The following is a 13,678-nucleotide window of genomic DNA, read 5'->3' as shown; positions in this document are numbered from 1 at the left end:
CACACTAAGTTGGCATGAGGTGCCATGTGTCACAATTCCACTGGAGGGCCAAATCTGCCCTCATCAGGCTTCTTTATGAAAAATAGAAAATTTTCTATCCCATCCAATTAGGACCGAACACATCACCCGCTCCCAAATAAATTTGAGGTTGACAGAGTCGAGACCTAACGGCAATCTGGACTCCAAAAAAATTTAAATTTTGCTAACCCACCCTTCCCCTCTAGCCCTCTTTACCTCTTTCGTTTCTCCCTCTCCCACCTGTCTCATTCCACTTTCTTCTTCTCTTTCTCTTTTCTACAACCTGCCCCCTCCTCCATTTCTTTCATCTCATCGGTGATCATTATTGCTGTAACCGGAGGCCCTCCTCTCTCTTCCCTATTGTAGCAATCGCGAACAACATTTGGGTTTCTTTCGCTTCTAGTGATCTGGTTTGTTTGGGTCAATTAGTCTCTCCCTTAATATAGTATACATGTTCAGAGGGTGGACCCAGAAGAACATGCCAATGGTGATCTCGTTAGATGATTCATTTTTTTCTTATGTTCCTAATAATCCAGAAGAATGCAGTAAATCAAACTCAGATAATTTGGATCTAAAGTACACAGATCAAACTTCACCTTAGAGATGCCAGATATTCTATATACACTAATCTGCAATGGAATGGTGGTGTTGGACAAGAATTGGCATGAAGTAATTTCCAAGTGCACCATAGAGAAGCCCTCATAAAGGCTTAATCCCCATACATTCTCAGTTGACAGGCCGACCTTGAGCGTGATTCAGGGCTGGAATTTTGTAGATATGGATCGGAATGAGACAAAAAATATAATTGATGCATCGGTAATTGGGTTAGGCTCTTATTTGGATTTCGGAATATAATAAGAGTAGAAAGAGGATGCTCTGTTTTTTTCTCTGAACAAAGCAAAGGTCTGAGTGAGTGAGAGTGAGAGTATGAGAAAAAAAATGGTTTCGGTGTGGGTAATGAATGATGAGGGTATTATTTGCCTTGTTGTTTTCATTGATTTTTTTGCTAATATTTATTTAGATATTTGCCTTGTTGTTTTCATTCAAAGCTCCACGTGCTAGAGCCAGTATTGTTGTGCTGTGTTTTGGATTCTTTGGCACCGTCATGCTCAAAGCTCCACTAAACAAAGTCATACCCGAAACTATATCTGGCAGAGACTTTACCACGATCATGTTCAAAGCTCCTTCTATAAGAATCTCGTTTTTTAAATGCCACTCTATTTTAAATTAATAGCGGAACCGAACATCAAAGTGATAGCATGCTTGATTGGATGAGAGAGGGGAAAGGGGGAGATGGCGGAGGAGAGAAATACAAATGAAAATGAAGAGGACGTTTGGTAGACCGTTTTAGGCTGTTCACAATAGAATGTGATTTTCTGGTGTGGACGATCCTCGGCTCTTTACCCACAAAATAGTGTAAACAGAGATGGGCCACACCTAGGGGTGTTCATGGTGGCCCCTTCTTGTAAATAGAACCGGTGGTACTGTTTTTTTTCATTTTGCCAAACCGAAATCAAACCGATACCACTAGTTAACCGGTCTGCCGGTTCAGTTTTTGCCGGTTCAGTTTGTCGATTTTTCGGTTTTTTATATTTATAATATATTATATAAATATATAATATTATATTATAAATAATAAATGATATATAATATATTATAAATATTTTAAAAACATATAATATATTTGTAAATAGATCATTATAAATATAATATGTATATATTTGCATATAATGAATATGTATTTATATAAAATACATAGAAAATATGTGACGTATATTAAAATTATATATAAAATATACATATAAATATATATACCGGTCGGTTCAGTTAACCATCGGTTTTTTTATAGGTTAACCAAAAACCGAATCGATCCTTCAGTTTTTCAAAAATTCCAAACCGATTTGAGGTTCGGTTTTCTCAGGTCGGTTCGGTTTCTCAGTTTTTCATGGACACCCCTAGGCACACCCCAATTTATCATCCATAATATTTTCTCGTGGATGGGCTCAAGGTTCAAAATATCGCAACATATCAGCCGATACGTATCATTCTGACAAGAATCTGATACACGAAATGTATATAAATTAGTCGTTCAGTTTCTTTCCCTACATATTGGCCAATCCGAGCCGGTATCGGGCTATTTCGGATTTGTATGGGCTGATATGGTCCCGATACAGTCCAGATTTGCATCTTCGCTAATTTATATTTAATACCGAATCTCCCATTAAAGTCGTTTATTTAAGTTTAATTTCTCTTTCATTAATTAGTCAATTACTCTAGTGTAAAAACTTCAAGTTTTAGGTAAAGCAAGACTTGAACCTTGGTCACCTGATTGTAAATTTTAACAACCACAAGTTTGCCAATGAGCCACACCTATTTGTTTACTATGATTATATGTATTTTTAATTTTAAGTAAAATTTTGAATGAGTGACAAGTTTTTATTAATAAATGATAGAATTAATTATTAAAATTTATATACTAATAAATATCCAGGTTAATTATATTGATTTTTTGAAAATTGACATTCACATTTTAATTTTTTTTACATTTTAGTTATTCCATCATTTTTTCAACAGTTACTAATTGTGTCCCAATATATCACACTTTATATAAACCATTAAATTATGATTTTTTACCTTTAAATGACTTATTTACAATCATATAAAATTTGTAAATATAGTTAGTAATATATTTTTTAAGATCTATTTGAATTGTTTACCATATTTATGCATATCTTGATTTTTCGTCCATATCTATACGTATCCAAAGCATATCCCGATTAGGGGTGTAAACAGTATTCAAAAATTCACATTTGAGATTCGATATAATCGAATCAAATTCGAATTATTCAAATTTCATTGGCAGTCGAATTCAAATGAAGTGTTTTTACCGATTAATTAATCGAATCGAATCGAATTCCAACGGGAGTGGATCCGATTCGATAAATATTTGATTTGATAATATATATTATACGTATATATCGATATTAGTGATGCAATGATATTTATATTAAATAAATATATTAATATATTATTTTGTTGGAGTACAATGAATGATGACTTTTGAAAATTTCTTTTATAATATTATTTTAATAATAAAGAATTGAATGAAGAAAGAGATACTATGATTATTTTCGGTTAAATAAAATAATATTTTAATATCTGTTATATTTTAATAATAAAAAATTGAACCGATATAAATGTCATGATGATTTTTTGAACAAACAAAATAATATTTTAACATTTTTATCAAAAGGCATGTATTTCATTAATTATTTTGTACTTTTCACTTATTATTCATCTTTCTTTTTCCTCGGTTCTTATCTACGACATTTCTTGCTCGCGACTTCTCTTGTTTTGGTCTACAACATGTAAGTTTTAACATTATTCTCACTTTCTTCATTCTTTTTTTTTTTTGTTTTTTTTTACATACAAGTGTTCTTCATTCCTTTTTTTTTTTTTTTACATACAAGTGTTTTTTATTCTTTGTTCCTTAGTCGCTTTCTCTCTATTCCTCTCTCCCAGTCTCTTGCTCTCTTTCCCTCTTGATGTTGCAAAGCACGTGAACATGGTGGACAATCTCTCCACTGCAGACCACACCAATGGCAGCGATTTTGCAGTGACATCAAATAGATGGCTATGATTAAAAAAAAAATTGTTTCTTTTCTTTGCTTTTGGAATAATAGATTGATAGGGAATGAAAAAAGCAACTTCAAACCAGGTTTCTTCTTCTTCCCCTAGTGAAGAGGTTGGTGTTAAAAATGTATATTCGAATTTGAATCAAATTCGAATATTTGATTATTTAGACGAATTCGAATTCAATGTATTGCTTTAAGAAACCGCCGGATATCAAACCGAATTCGAATATTCATCTATTTACTCGGTTTCAAATTCGAACCAAGCATGATTCGACTCGAAATCACTCCGTTTACACCCCTAATCCCGATACATCTCTTAAAATTGTCTTTTAGATACACCATGCATTTTCGAAACTTTGAACCTTGGATGGGCCACACTATGGTGTGTACAGTTTGTGGAAAGGACTTGGTGTAGCACACCTATGTTACATTGGTCCAACTATTCTCGTTTTATTTAATCTTTTAATATATTTTTTATTTATATGGAAATTATTTTTTAAATTATTTATTATTGAAGATAATATTATAATGACAAATATAATTATTTTATATTTGTTAGTAATTATGTATTGGTGGTTTTATTTTATCCGTTATTATTTTATATTATTATTTCAAATTATTTTTGTCATAAATTATGGTTCTTTTTCATTTATGATCTCAAGGGTGCAAATGGGTTGGGTCATGGTTCGATCTAATCCCATTTTTTGTCACATTCAAGTAACAATCCGTCATATTTTTGGGTTCGATCAAATCACCCCTATCTGATCTGACATGATCAATTGTATAAATTATCCCATACGGTGTACATGAGATATATAGAATCAATAGGTGTGGTATGGACCAATCCACATTACACCTACAGAACACCCTTGTGGGTATAGGCAATTTCTATCTACATAATTTTGTCCCTAGTTCAAAACAACTATAAGCAATAGTGTGGTGTAGATTGGTCCCTGCAGTGGAGCATGGTGTGGACCAATCCGCACCCACCAATTTTTCATCCACATGAAGTTTGGAATCCAAACATGTAGAATTCTAGGAAGCGGGATTGCCACTAGGGAAACCAGTGATAATGGTGGAGGAGGGAGAAAATGGAGAAGGTGGTGTTGCAGATCACGGTGGCAGTAGGGAGTACAAACAAGTTCCAGCGGTAGAAAATTGTAGCTCATAGTCGAAGAGCGGAAGTATAAAAGCTCATCTAGCCTCTACAAAGTACAAGCAGCCTATTGCCTAATGCATCCTAAGACATAAGCTTCCTTTTCTTCTTATGATTAAGCGAAAAACTTCTTTGTTTTTGTTGTTGACGTTCTAGTCATAATTCTTAGAGTTTTTTTTCTCTTTTGAATTGTTATTTGTTCTACTTTCATTAGAAGAAAAACTACTAACAATAGGACCTTTGGCCCTCATCATTGTCCTTATACTTCCACTTTTACCCCTGATTTTCCATGAATAACTCCATAAAAACTATATACTTTTACCCCTACAAGAAAATTGATGAGGGGTAATTTGGTCCTCTAAATCACATCATGACACGTAGACTACAAGTGACACCTCAGTGCAGAGTAAGTGAGCCAACTAGGAAAGTTAGCATAACACATCTTGCCCTGCCCGACCCCCACCTCGACCAGGCCGAGCTAATAGGCTGCCCGGCCTATAGCGACCTACCTCAGAGACCGACCAAGCTGTAGGAACTTACGGTGACCTGTGGGTGAGCTCGCTAACTTTTCTTGAAGATACGCTACCAGGCCGGGAGCGTGATGGACAAAAAAGAAGAAAGCAAAGTGGCCAACCAAGTAGGCACTTCATCTGAACCTCTTATGACTCAAGAGTCACCACTCACACCAGAAGTCCTCAAGGCCCCGAGGCTGAAGAACGTCAGAGCACCGAACTTTGAGACCTACAAGGGTGTGACAGACATAGTGGATCACAACGACAATTTTCAGGCCCTATTGTTGCTCGATGGAGCCAACGATGCAAGCATGTGCATCGCCTTCCCCACTACTCTCCAAGATGAAGCTTGGCTTTGGTACTCAGGGTTGGCCCGTGGCTCCATAAAAATCTGGAACCAGCTCACCAACCTGTTTATCACACATTTTGTGACAAGTAAGAGACACTCTAAATCAACAACCTGCCTACTAAATGTAATACAAAAACCTAATGAAACACTCTAGGAGTACATAAGAAGATTTAACATGGAACGTCTGCAAATCCCATATTTGAACCCAATCGTACAACTCACCGTGGCCAAAAATGGCATACATCACCCTGACCTATGCTGGGAGATAGAACTAAACCCTCCAGCCACTATGGAGGAATTCCTTGACGTGGCAGATAAGTTTATAAAAGCAGAAGAAGCACTGGGATCATGGTCCAAGTTGTTTGGAAAAAGAAAGTGAGCTGAAGAAAAAGAAGAAGGCAACAGCAAGTTGAAGAGGAGAAGCAAGTCTCCAAAAAGAAGTCGGTCACCAAGAAGTCAGCGAAGAAGCTCGCCCAGAATGAAGAGTAAGTCTCCCAAGTGGGGGTCAAGTTCAGGCCAGAGATTTAAAACCCCACCCTTGTACAATAAGACATTTACCCCCTGAATGCAAAAAGGGGAGAGATATTAATGCAAATAAAATCAACAGAAAATGTAAAGTGGCCGCCCAGGATGAAGGGCAACCTAGCTAACAGAAACCCCAATAAGTACTGCCATTTCTACCGTGATGTTAGTCACAACACTGAGAACTGCTGGAACTTAAAAAAGGATATTAAAGATCTAATCCACCAGGGATACCTAAAGAAACTCATGAAAGAAAAAGGCCAACCTACCAAACAACACAAGGAGGCACCTCAAACAAACAGGGAGCAAGAAACAGTTCGCAAATTCTACGTAACTGCCCTAAAGGCAAAAGGCAAGATTTCATCGACATTGACCTAGAGCCTCCACGAGAACACATAGACAAGCGAGCTCAGCCAACAGAAGAAATCATCCTAGTGTCGGTCTTAAAGGCTGAGGCAGAGAAAATGTTCAAGATAGGAGCTCACCTCACAGAGCTGGTGTGCCCCAACTTGGAAAGTTTTTTACTTAATAACTTATAATTTTTTGCCTAGTCGGTTATAGAAATGATTGGCATAGACCATAATGTAATACCTCACAAATTAAATGTTGACCCCACAGTCAGACCAGTTCGGTAGAGGAAAAGGAACCTCGCCCTAGAAAGATGGAAAATAGTGGATGAAGAAGTAGAGAAGTTGCTCGCCCCGGAAGGAACCTCGCATCGTAAAGAAGGTCAATGGCAAGGGGTACATGTCCATCGACTATATCGACTTGAAACGAGCCTGCCTGAAAGACATCTTTCCTCACCCCCGGATTGATCTCCTGGTAGATGCGACTTCAAGGTTTGATCTGTTAAGTTTCATGGATGCTTACTGCAGCTACAAGCAGATTTCAAAGGACCCGACTGATGAAGAAAAACTACCTTTATAACCAAGATGGGCTTGTACTGTTATAAAGTCATGCCCTTCAATTTAAAAAATGTTGGAACAACCTTCTAACAACTTGTAAACAATGCCTTTTGGATTTAATCATAAATAAAGTTGAGTGCTATGTAAATGCCATGGTTGTTAAGACTCAATTTTCAAATGAGTTGATTGTCTGTGTTTTTAATATTTTAAGAAAATACAACATGAAACTCAACCCGAACAAGTGTATCTTCAATGTGACGTTAGGTAAGATCCTAGGATATATAGTTAGCCGATGGGGCATCGAAGCAAACACAGGAAAAATCTAGGCAATATTAGACACTCGACCTCCTAGCTCGGTAAAAGGAGTCAAAAAGTTGACTGACTGAATAGCCGCCCTAAACCAATTTATGCCTAAGTCGGTTAAGAAGTGTTTAACGTTTTCTAAAGCAATAAACATGAACCAAGACTTTGAGTGGACCGAAGAGTATCAGCTCACCTTTGACGAGCTGAAAAGATACCTAAGTTCTCTACCTTTGTTGACCAAACCTAAGACCGGGGACGAGCTTAAGCTCTACCTCTCTGCGAGTGATGAGGTAGTTAGCTTGGTCCTAGTCAGGGAAGTAGGAAAAGTACAATGACCCATGTATTATACATGCAAAGTATTGCATATTGCCAAGATGAGGTACCTAGACATAGAGAAACTGACATTTTCTTTAGTGTAGCAGCCCGCAAGCTAAGTCCCTACTTCCAAGCTCACACTATTGTTGTTTTGATTGATCAACCTCTGAGGCAAATTCTTCAAAAGCCCGAGGTCTCGGAGAGACTCACAAAGTGGGTAGTCAAGCTCAGCAAATACGACATCCTTTACAAGCCCAAATGACTTTACCACCAAGTGTACCTTCAGCTCACCGACCCCTGAAGTTGCCAAAATAGTAACCACTTCGGAGACTTCAACTAGTGCGACACCTACCCCAACTCGGGAGATCCCGACCTGGAACAAGGACCTTGGATACTCCATGTGGATGGCTTGTCCAACCAAAGTGGAAGCGGAGCTGGGTTAATCCTCTATGGACCTAGCAGAGTAAAACTGGAATACGTGTCCCGATTCCTATTCCAAGATTCTAACAATGAAGTCGAGTACAAGGCATTAATAGCTACGTTGTCACTAGAAAAGGAAGTTAGGGCCAAGCATCTGGTAGTTTGTAGTGACTCTCAACTCATGGTTAACTAGGTGAGTGGACAATACGAGGCTTAGGAGCCCAGCATGTCGGTCTACTTGGCCAAGGTAAGGTAACTCCTGCCCGAGTTCCACTCTTGGCACCTCCAGCAAATTCTGATATCGGAAAACAACGAGGCCGATGCCCTCTCTAAGTTGGCCAGTGCAATCGACTCCACAAAAAGAATGGTCTACATAGAAGATTTGCCTCACCCATTCATAGAAATGGTGGCAGAAGGTGTCATCCAAGTAATGACAATAGAGTCGAGCTGGATAAACCCACTCAATGTTTACCTACATTGAAGAACATTGCCAAAGGAATGTAACGCATCTCGGAAGATTGAACGACAAGCGGCTCATTACGTGGAAGTAGGCGAGTAGCTATACAGAAGGTATTTCACACTATCCTACCTGCATTGTCTACGCCGACTGAACCTAACAAGGTACTGCATGAGATTCATGGAGGACTCTATGAAGGACACTTGTAGGGCAGGGCCCTTGCCCAAAAGCTTTACGACAAGGGTACTACTGGCCTACAATGAAAGCAGACGTGATTGAGCTGGTACAAAAATGTGAAAAGTGTCAGCAACATGCCAGCATCCTACAACAAACAGCAGCCAACCTAAAGTACCTTACCATCCTGTGGCCGTTCGCATAATGGGGGATCGACATATTGGACCCCTTTCCATCGGCAACCAAACAATGGATATTTTTAGTGGTAGTAGTCGACTACTTGACGAAATGGGTAGAGGTCGAGCCACTAGTGACGATTACAACTCGGAACATACAAAATTTCTTTTGGAAGAGCATTGTGTATAGATTGAGGCTACCTAAGGTCCTAATCTCAGACAACGACAAACAATTCCAAGCATTAAGTTTCAGAATTGGTGCACATAAATAGGTATAAAACAAAACTTCACCTCGGTCGCCCATCCCCAGGCTAACGATTAGGCCGAGGTAAGTTACGGGGCAATCCTCGGTGGCCTCAAAGCTTGGATTTCCTGAGCTAAAGGTTGGTACATGGATGAGCTGCCTAGTGTGTTACGAGCCTACTAGACAACCATTAAGATGACGACAAGTACGCCTTTCAATCTAAAATACGGGTAGGGTTGAGCATTATTCGGTTAAAACCTGATTGTGCGCGATCTAGATGCTCCTAGCTGGAGGACAATATGAACATTGTTTACTTATCTTGTTGGTCAAACTACAAAATGGGTGGATCAGAGAACCTGGGGTGGCTACCCCTGCGGGGTCGCTCTGATGCTTAAGTCAGTACCGTAGGTGAGTAGCAAGCTAAAAGCTTGAGAGTTGGAGAGTTAGAATGCACTAAATCGCGCGTACTTGGGTATAAGGGGCTGATGCCTTTATATAGTTGGAGTCCCGCGGGTCTATTGAAACACTCCTGGAATCTTTGGATCGATCAGTAGAGGTCCATTATGCACTAGAAGGCTTTAGTCGCAGTATTTAACAAGGCTTACCATTTCCTTTCGATTCGGGCGGTATGAGGATAATAACTACGGTTACGCAACATGATCCCAAAAGGCTTGGAGACGGTTGGCAATCTCTTAGAGATCTGCTACGTGTCACTTCAGTAGGTTTATTCGTCCTGAGATTCTCAGAATTTGGTACAATCCAAGGTACCTGAGGTGCCGAGGTGACCCGACCTACTAAAGTGGTTGGGGATTTGACCCATCCTCCCAAGGTGGCCATGGATTTGACCCGACCGCTCGAGGTGGTCGGGGATGCTGAGCGATGCGTCTGATCGCCAAGTTATGTCCACGTGTCGTCTGTTTACTAGGTCTGGCCAAATTACCCCTCATCAATTTCCCCCACTCCCAATGCCAGGGGTTTGGACCCGATGTGGGGTGTTCATAACATGCTGAGGTAGAATTTGGCCCCATTGCCCCCCAGTTTGAAGTCCGACCCAATGGTCATACCATGACAACTCACCAGGTTCAATCGATTTCGACCTCGGGTGGCATGTAGTTGGTTTTGACAAGAACCGTTGGATCGTGTAGATCTGGACCATCGAAGGTCGGGTACAATAGCTATAAATAGGGGCCTTGAGGCCCATTTTCTTCGCCATATATCATGTGTTCGAACTCCTAAGGTCGCGCATCTATCTCCAAGTCAGTTCTATTTTCCCTTGTATCTGAGGTCGCTCCTTTCTTTCTTCGATCTTTAGGTGAGTTGCCTTGTTTTAGTCTTTGCTTTTTGTTCACCTTTTCTTTCCCTTTAGCTCGATATGTCTAGAGTTAGCACTAGTAGTCTTTTTTACATGAGTGAGGAGTCTGTCGGAACCGAGGTGGGCACCTTAGCCCAAGCCGAAGACTTAGGTCTTGCTAGGGAAAGTGCTTCGGCACATGGCTCTGATTCTAACCCGTCCAAGATGGACGCTTCAAGGCAAGATCATGCCGTTCTTAGGGTCCAGACCGCTTAGGTCCCTCTGTCATGACTGCTGAAAGGCTTCGGGCACTGGCTACTCTCTACAAATTCCCCGATGACCATGTGTACAACATCCCCCTAGGAAGGTATCCTTAGGACCATAATCACAATGGGATCATGGTTCACAAGGAGTAGCTCGTAGCCAGACTGCACTTTCCACTTCATCATTTCATCATCGAGGTCATCAAGTTCTTCAACGTCGCCATATATCAACTCCACCCCAACTCCATTCGCTCCATTGTAGGTATCATTTCCCTCTTCCACGATTACGGTAGACCCTTGAACCTTGATATCTTTAGCTCAATATGTTCCATAAAAAAGAATTCCGCCTGTGTCCCCATGAAAGAAAAACGTAGCTATTACATCTCCCCCCGACCTGGGTACAAAGTTTTATAGGGTTTCCCAACAAGGTCCCAGCCTAGAAGTGGCGTTACTTCGTAGTTTCCATCGCCGGGGGGTGGTCGTTGCTGACGCACTAGAGGACGGCCATTAGCGGTCCCGGTATCAAGTTAGATAGGGAGACGAAGACAGAACTCCGCTCTTGGGTGCAACTCGATCTACATCTAGAAGATTTCTTATCCGAAGAAAAACTTGTAAGAGTTGGGCTGAGTGCTTCTAGTAGGTCACTACCTCGGTGCACACACACTTGCCTTCTTTTTGAATTCGTCTTTCATTACCTCGGTTATTCTGATGTCACTTTCTATAAGAATCATGGAAGATATTTCTTCAACCGAGCTCTTTGGGAGTATGAAGAAGGGGAAGAAAAGGAAAGCCACCTGAAGAGCCCAATCTCAGGAGACCGCTGCCAAACCCGGTGCCAATACCGTCGCCACTAAGAACCCTCTAGTCATCGACTTGGTTGAAGAAGACTGAGGTAAGGGTTCCCCCCCTCACCAACCCAAGGAGACTCCAATGTTAGAGCTCCAAGCACACGTGGAGCCAGCTCTTCAGGAGAGGGCTCTGAGGTGGTCCCAAGCATCATGAACTCCAAGTCTAGCCTCCTCGAGAGTAAGGAAGTGGTCTTTCCCGAGGAAATCATTCACTTTTCCGAGCTACCAATTGCTCAACTCAGGCAGAAGGCAACTTGTCATTGTATGGTGGTATGTGCCCGACCTTGGAACATTGCTTTTGTTTGTCCCATTCGATACTTAGAGTTTTTTCTCCTATTTGGCAGGTGAATTCCCTTATTCATTCTCTCTTGCTCCATTCTAATCAGCACCCGAAGAGGGCCCTAGCAGCTGAGGAATCCTTCGTGAACGCTCGAAGTGAACTAAAGAAGGCCCTCGGTCAAATCCACAAGCTGGAGAATGTTGCATGAGCTCAGGATCAAATCGAGCACTTGATGAAGGAGGTTGAGGAATAGAAGGCCCTCATGAAGGAGCACGAGGCCATCTTCGACAATGCGATCAAGGAAGCTGGGAATGTTGCTATCAAGACTTATAAGAGTTTGGAGGCATCTCGTAAGCTGAGGATAAAGATAGGCCCGACTGCCTACCAGAAGGGCTTTAAGCTCTGTAGGTGGTTGACTTGACGTGAATTCCCCGAACTTGACCTTAGAGCCATCACCACGATTGGGGTCACCAATGACATGATTGTTGAGGCTGAAGAGGTCTCGCACTTCGAAGAGGAGGGCAATGATGACCTTGGTAAGGAAGTGGCGAAGGAGGCCGATGAGGATGTGATTGCTGAGGATGCCATGGAGACCAATCCATCCAGAGATGTCGAAGGTGGGGGTGAGGAGCCTCGAAATGACTGATTCACTCCCTCTTTTCTTGGATCCCCTTTGCATACGCATCATGTACCGAGCCTTTGAGCTCGATTTAATAAATTCCCTCTCTTTTCTCTCTTTTTCTTTTGAATGTACTGGAATCATCTTTGTTCTCCATTCTGTAATCATTTGTGTCAAATTTTCTTCTAAGTGTAAATTATCGCAAGGTGTCGAGCTGGTGAGCAAGGCATTGGTAGGAATAATCCAAAGTTGGTACAAGCTGATGTGCCCAAACACTATAGGGTGTGTGCCCGACCTTTTTCCTATGCTAAAGAGGCGACTATGCCTTAAGTTGTCCATGTCGAGGAGGCGGCTCGGTCTCATATAATGTTGAGATATTTTACCAGCTCAGCACCTTAGCCCTTAGGCTCTGGGAGCGACTCATACTCCACTCTCCTATGCACGCCCTGACCTGCTCAGTGGTCTTCCAGACTTGAAAAAACTTTTGTTTGGCATAGGCTCATATGTAGTACCTCCTCAAGTTGTCAATGTTCCAAGCACGGGGTACTCACTTCCCTTCCATTGTCTAGAGCTAGTATGTACTTCCGTCGAAAACTCGTCTCACTCTATACGGACCTTTCCAGTTTGTATCGAGCTTGCCTACGCTGGGCTCAGGCACCATTACCTTCCGGAGTACTAGGTCACTAACTGGAAACTAGAGTTTCTTGACCCGGGCATTGTAGTATCGAGCTAAACATTGTTGGTAGGCCACAACCCAGATATAGGCCAAGTCATGTACCTCCTCGATCAGGTCAAGGTTGGTTTGCAGTTAATCATTGTTAGCTTCTTTGTTGTATGCCTCAAGCCACATGGTCGATACTTCAATATCAACTAGAATTATAGCCTCTGTTCCATACGTCAAATTGAATGGCGTCTCTCTTGTTGCGGTCTTAATAGTCGTTCTGGAGGCCTAAAGGACACTAGCCAGCTCGTCCACCCACAAACCTTTAGCTCATGCCAAGCAAGCTTTCAATCCGCGAAGGATGGCCTTGTTCATCACTTCGGCTTCTCCGTTCACCTGAGGGTGTGCCACCGAAGTGAAATTCTGCTAGATCCCCATATCGGCACACCAATTTTGGAACTTGATATCCTCAAACTACTTCTCGTTGTCCGATATCAGCACCTTGGGTAGTCCAAAGCGGCAGACAATGT

This window comes from Nelumbo lutea, chromosome 3, assembly GCF_056320005.1.
Source record: "Nelumbo lutea isolate HS-2025 chromosome 3, American lotus-T2T, whole genome shotgun sequence".
Classification (NCBI taxonomy): domain Eukaryota; kingdom Viridiplantae; phylum Streptophyta; class Magnoliopsida; order Proteales; family Nelumbonaceae; genus Nelumbo; species Nelumbo lutea.
The sequence above is the reverse complement of the archived record's forward strand: the minus strand, read 5'-3'. Positions refer to the sequence as shown.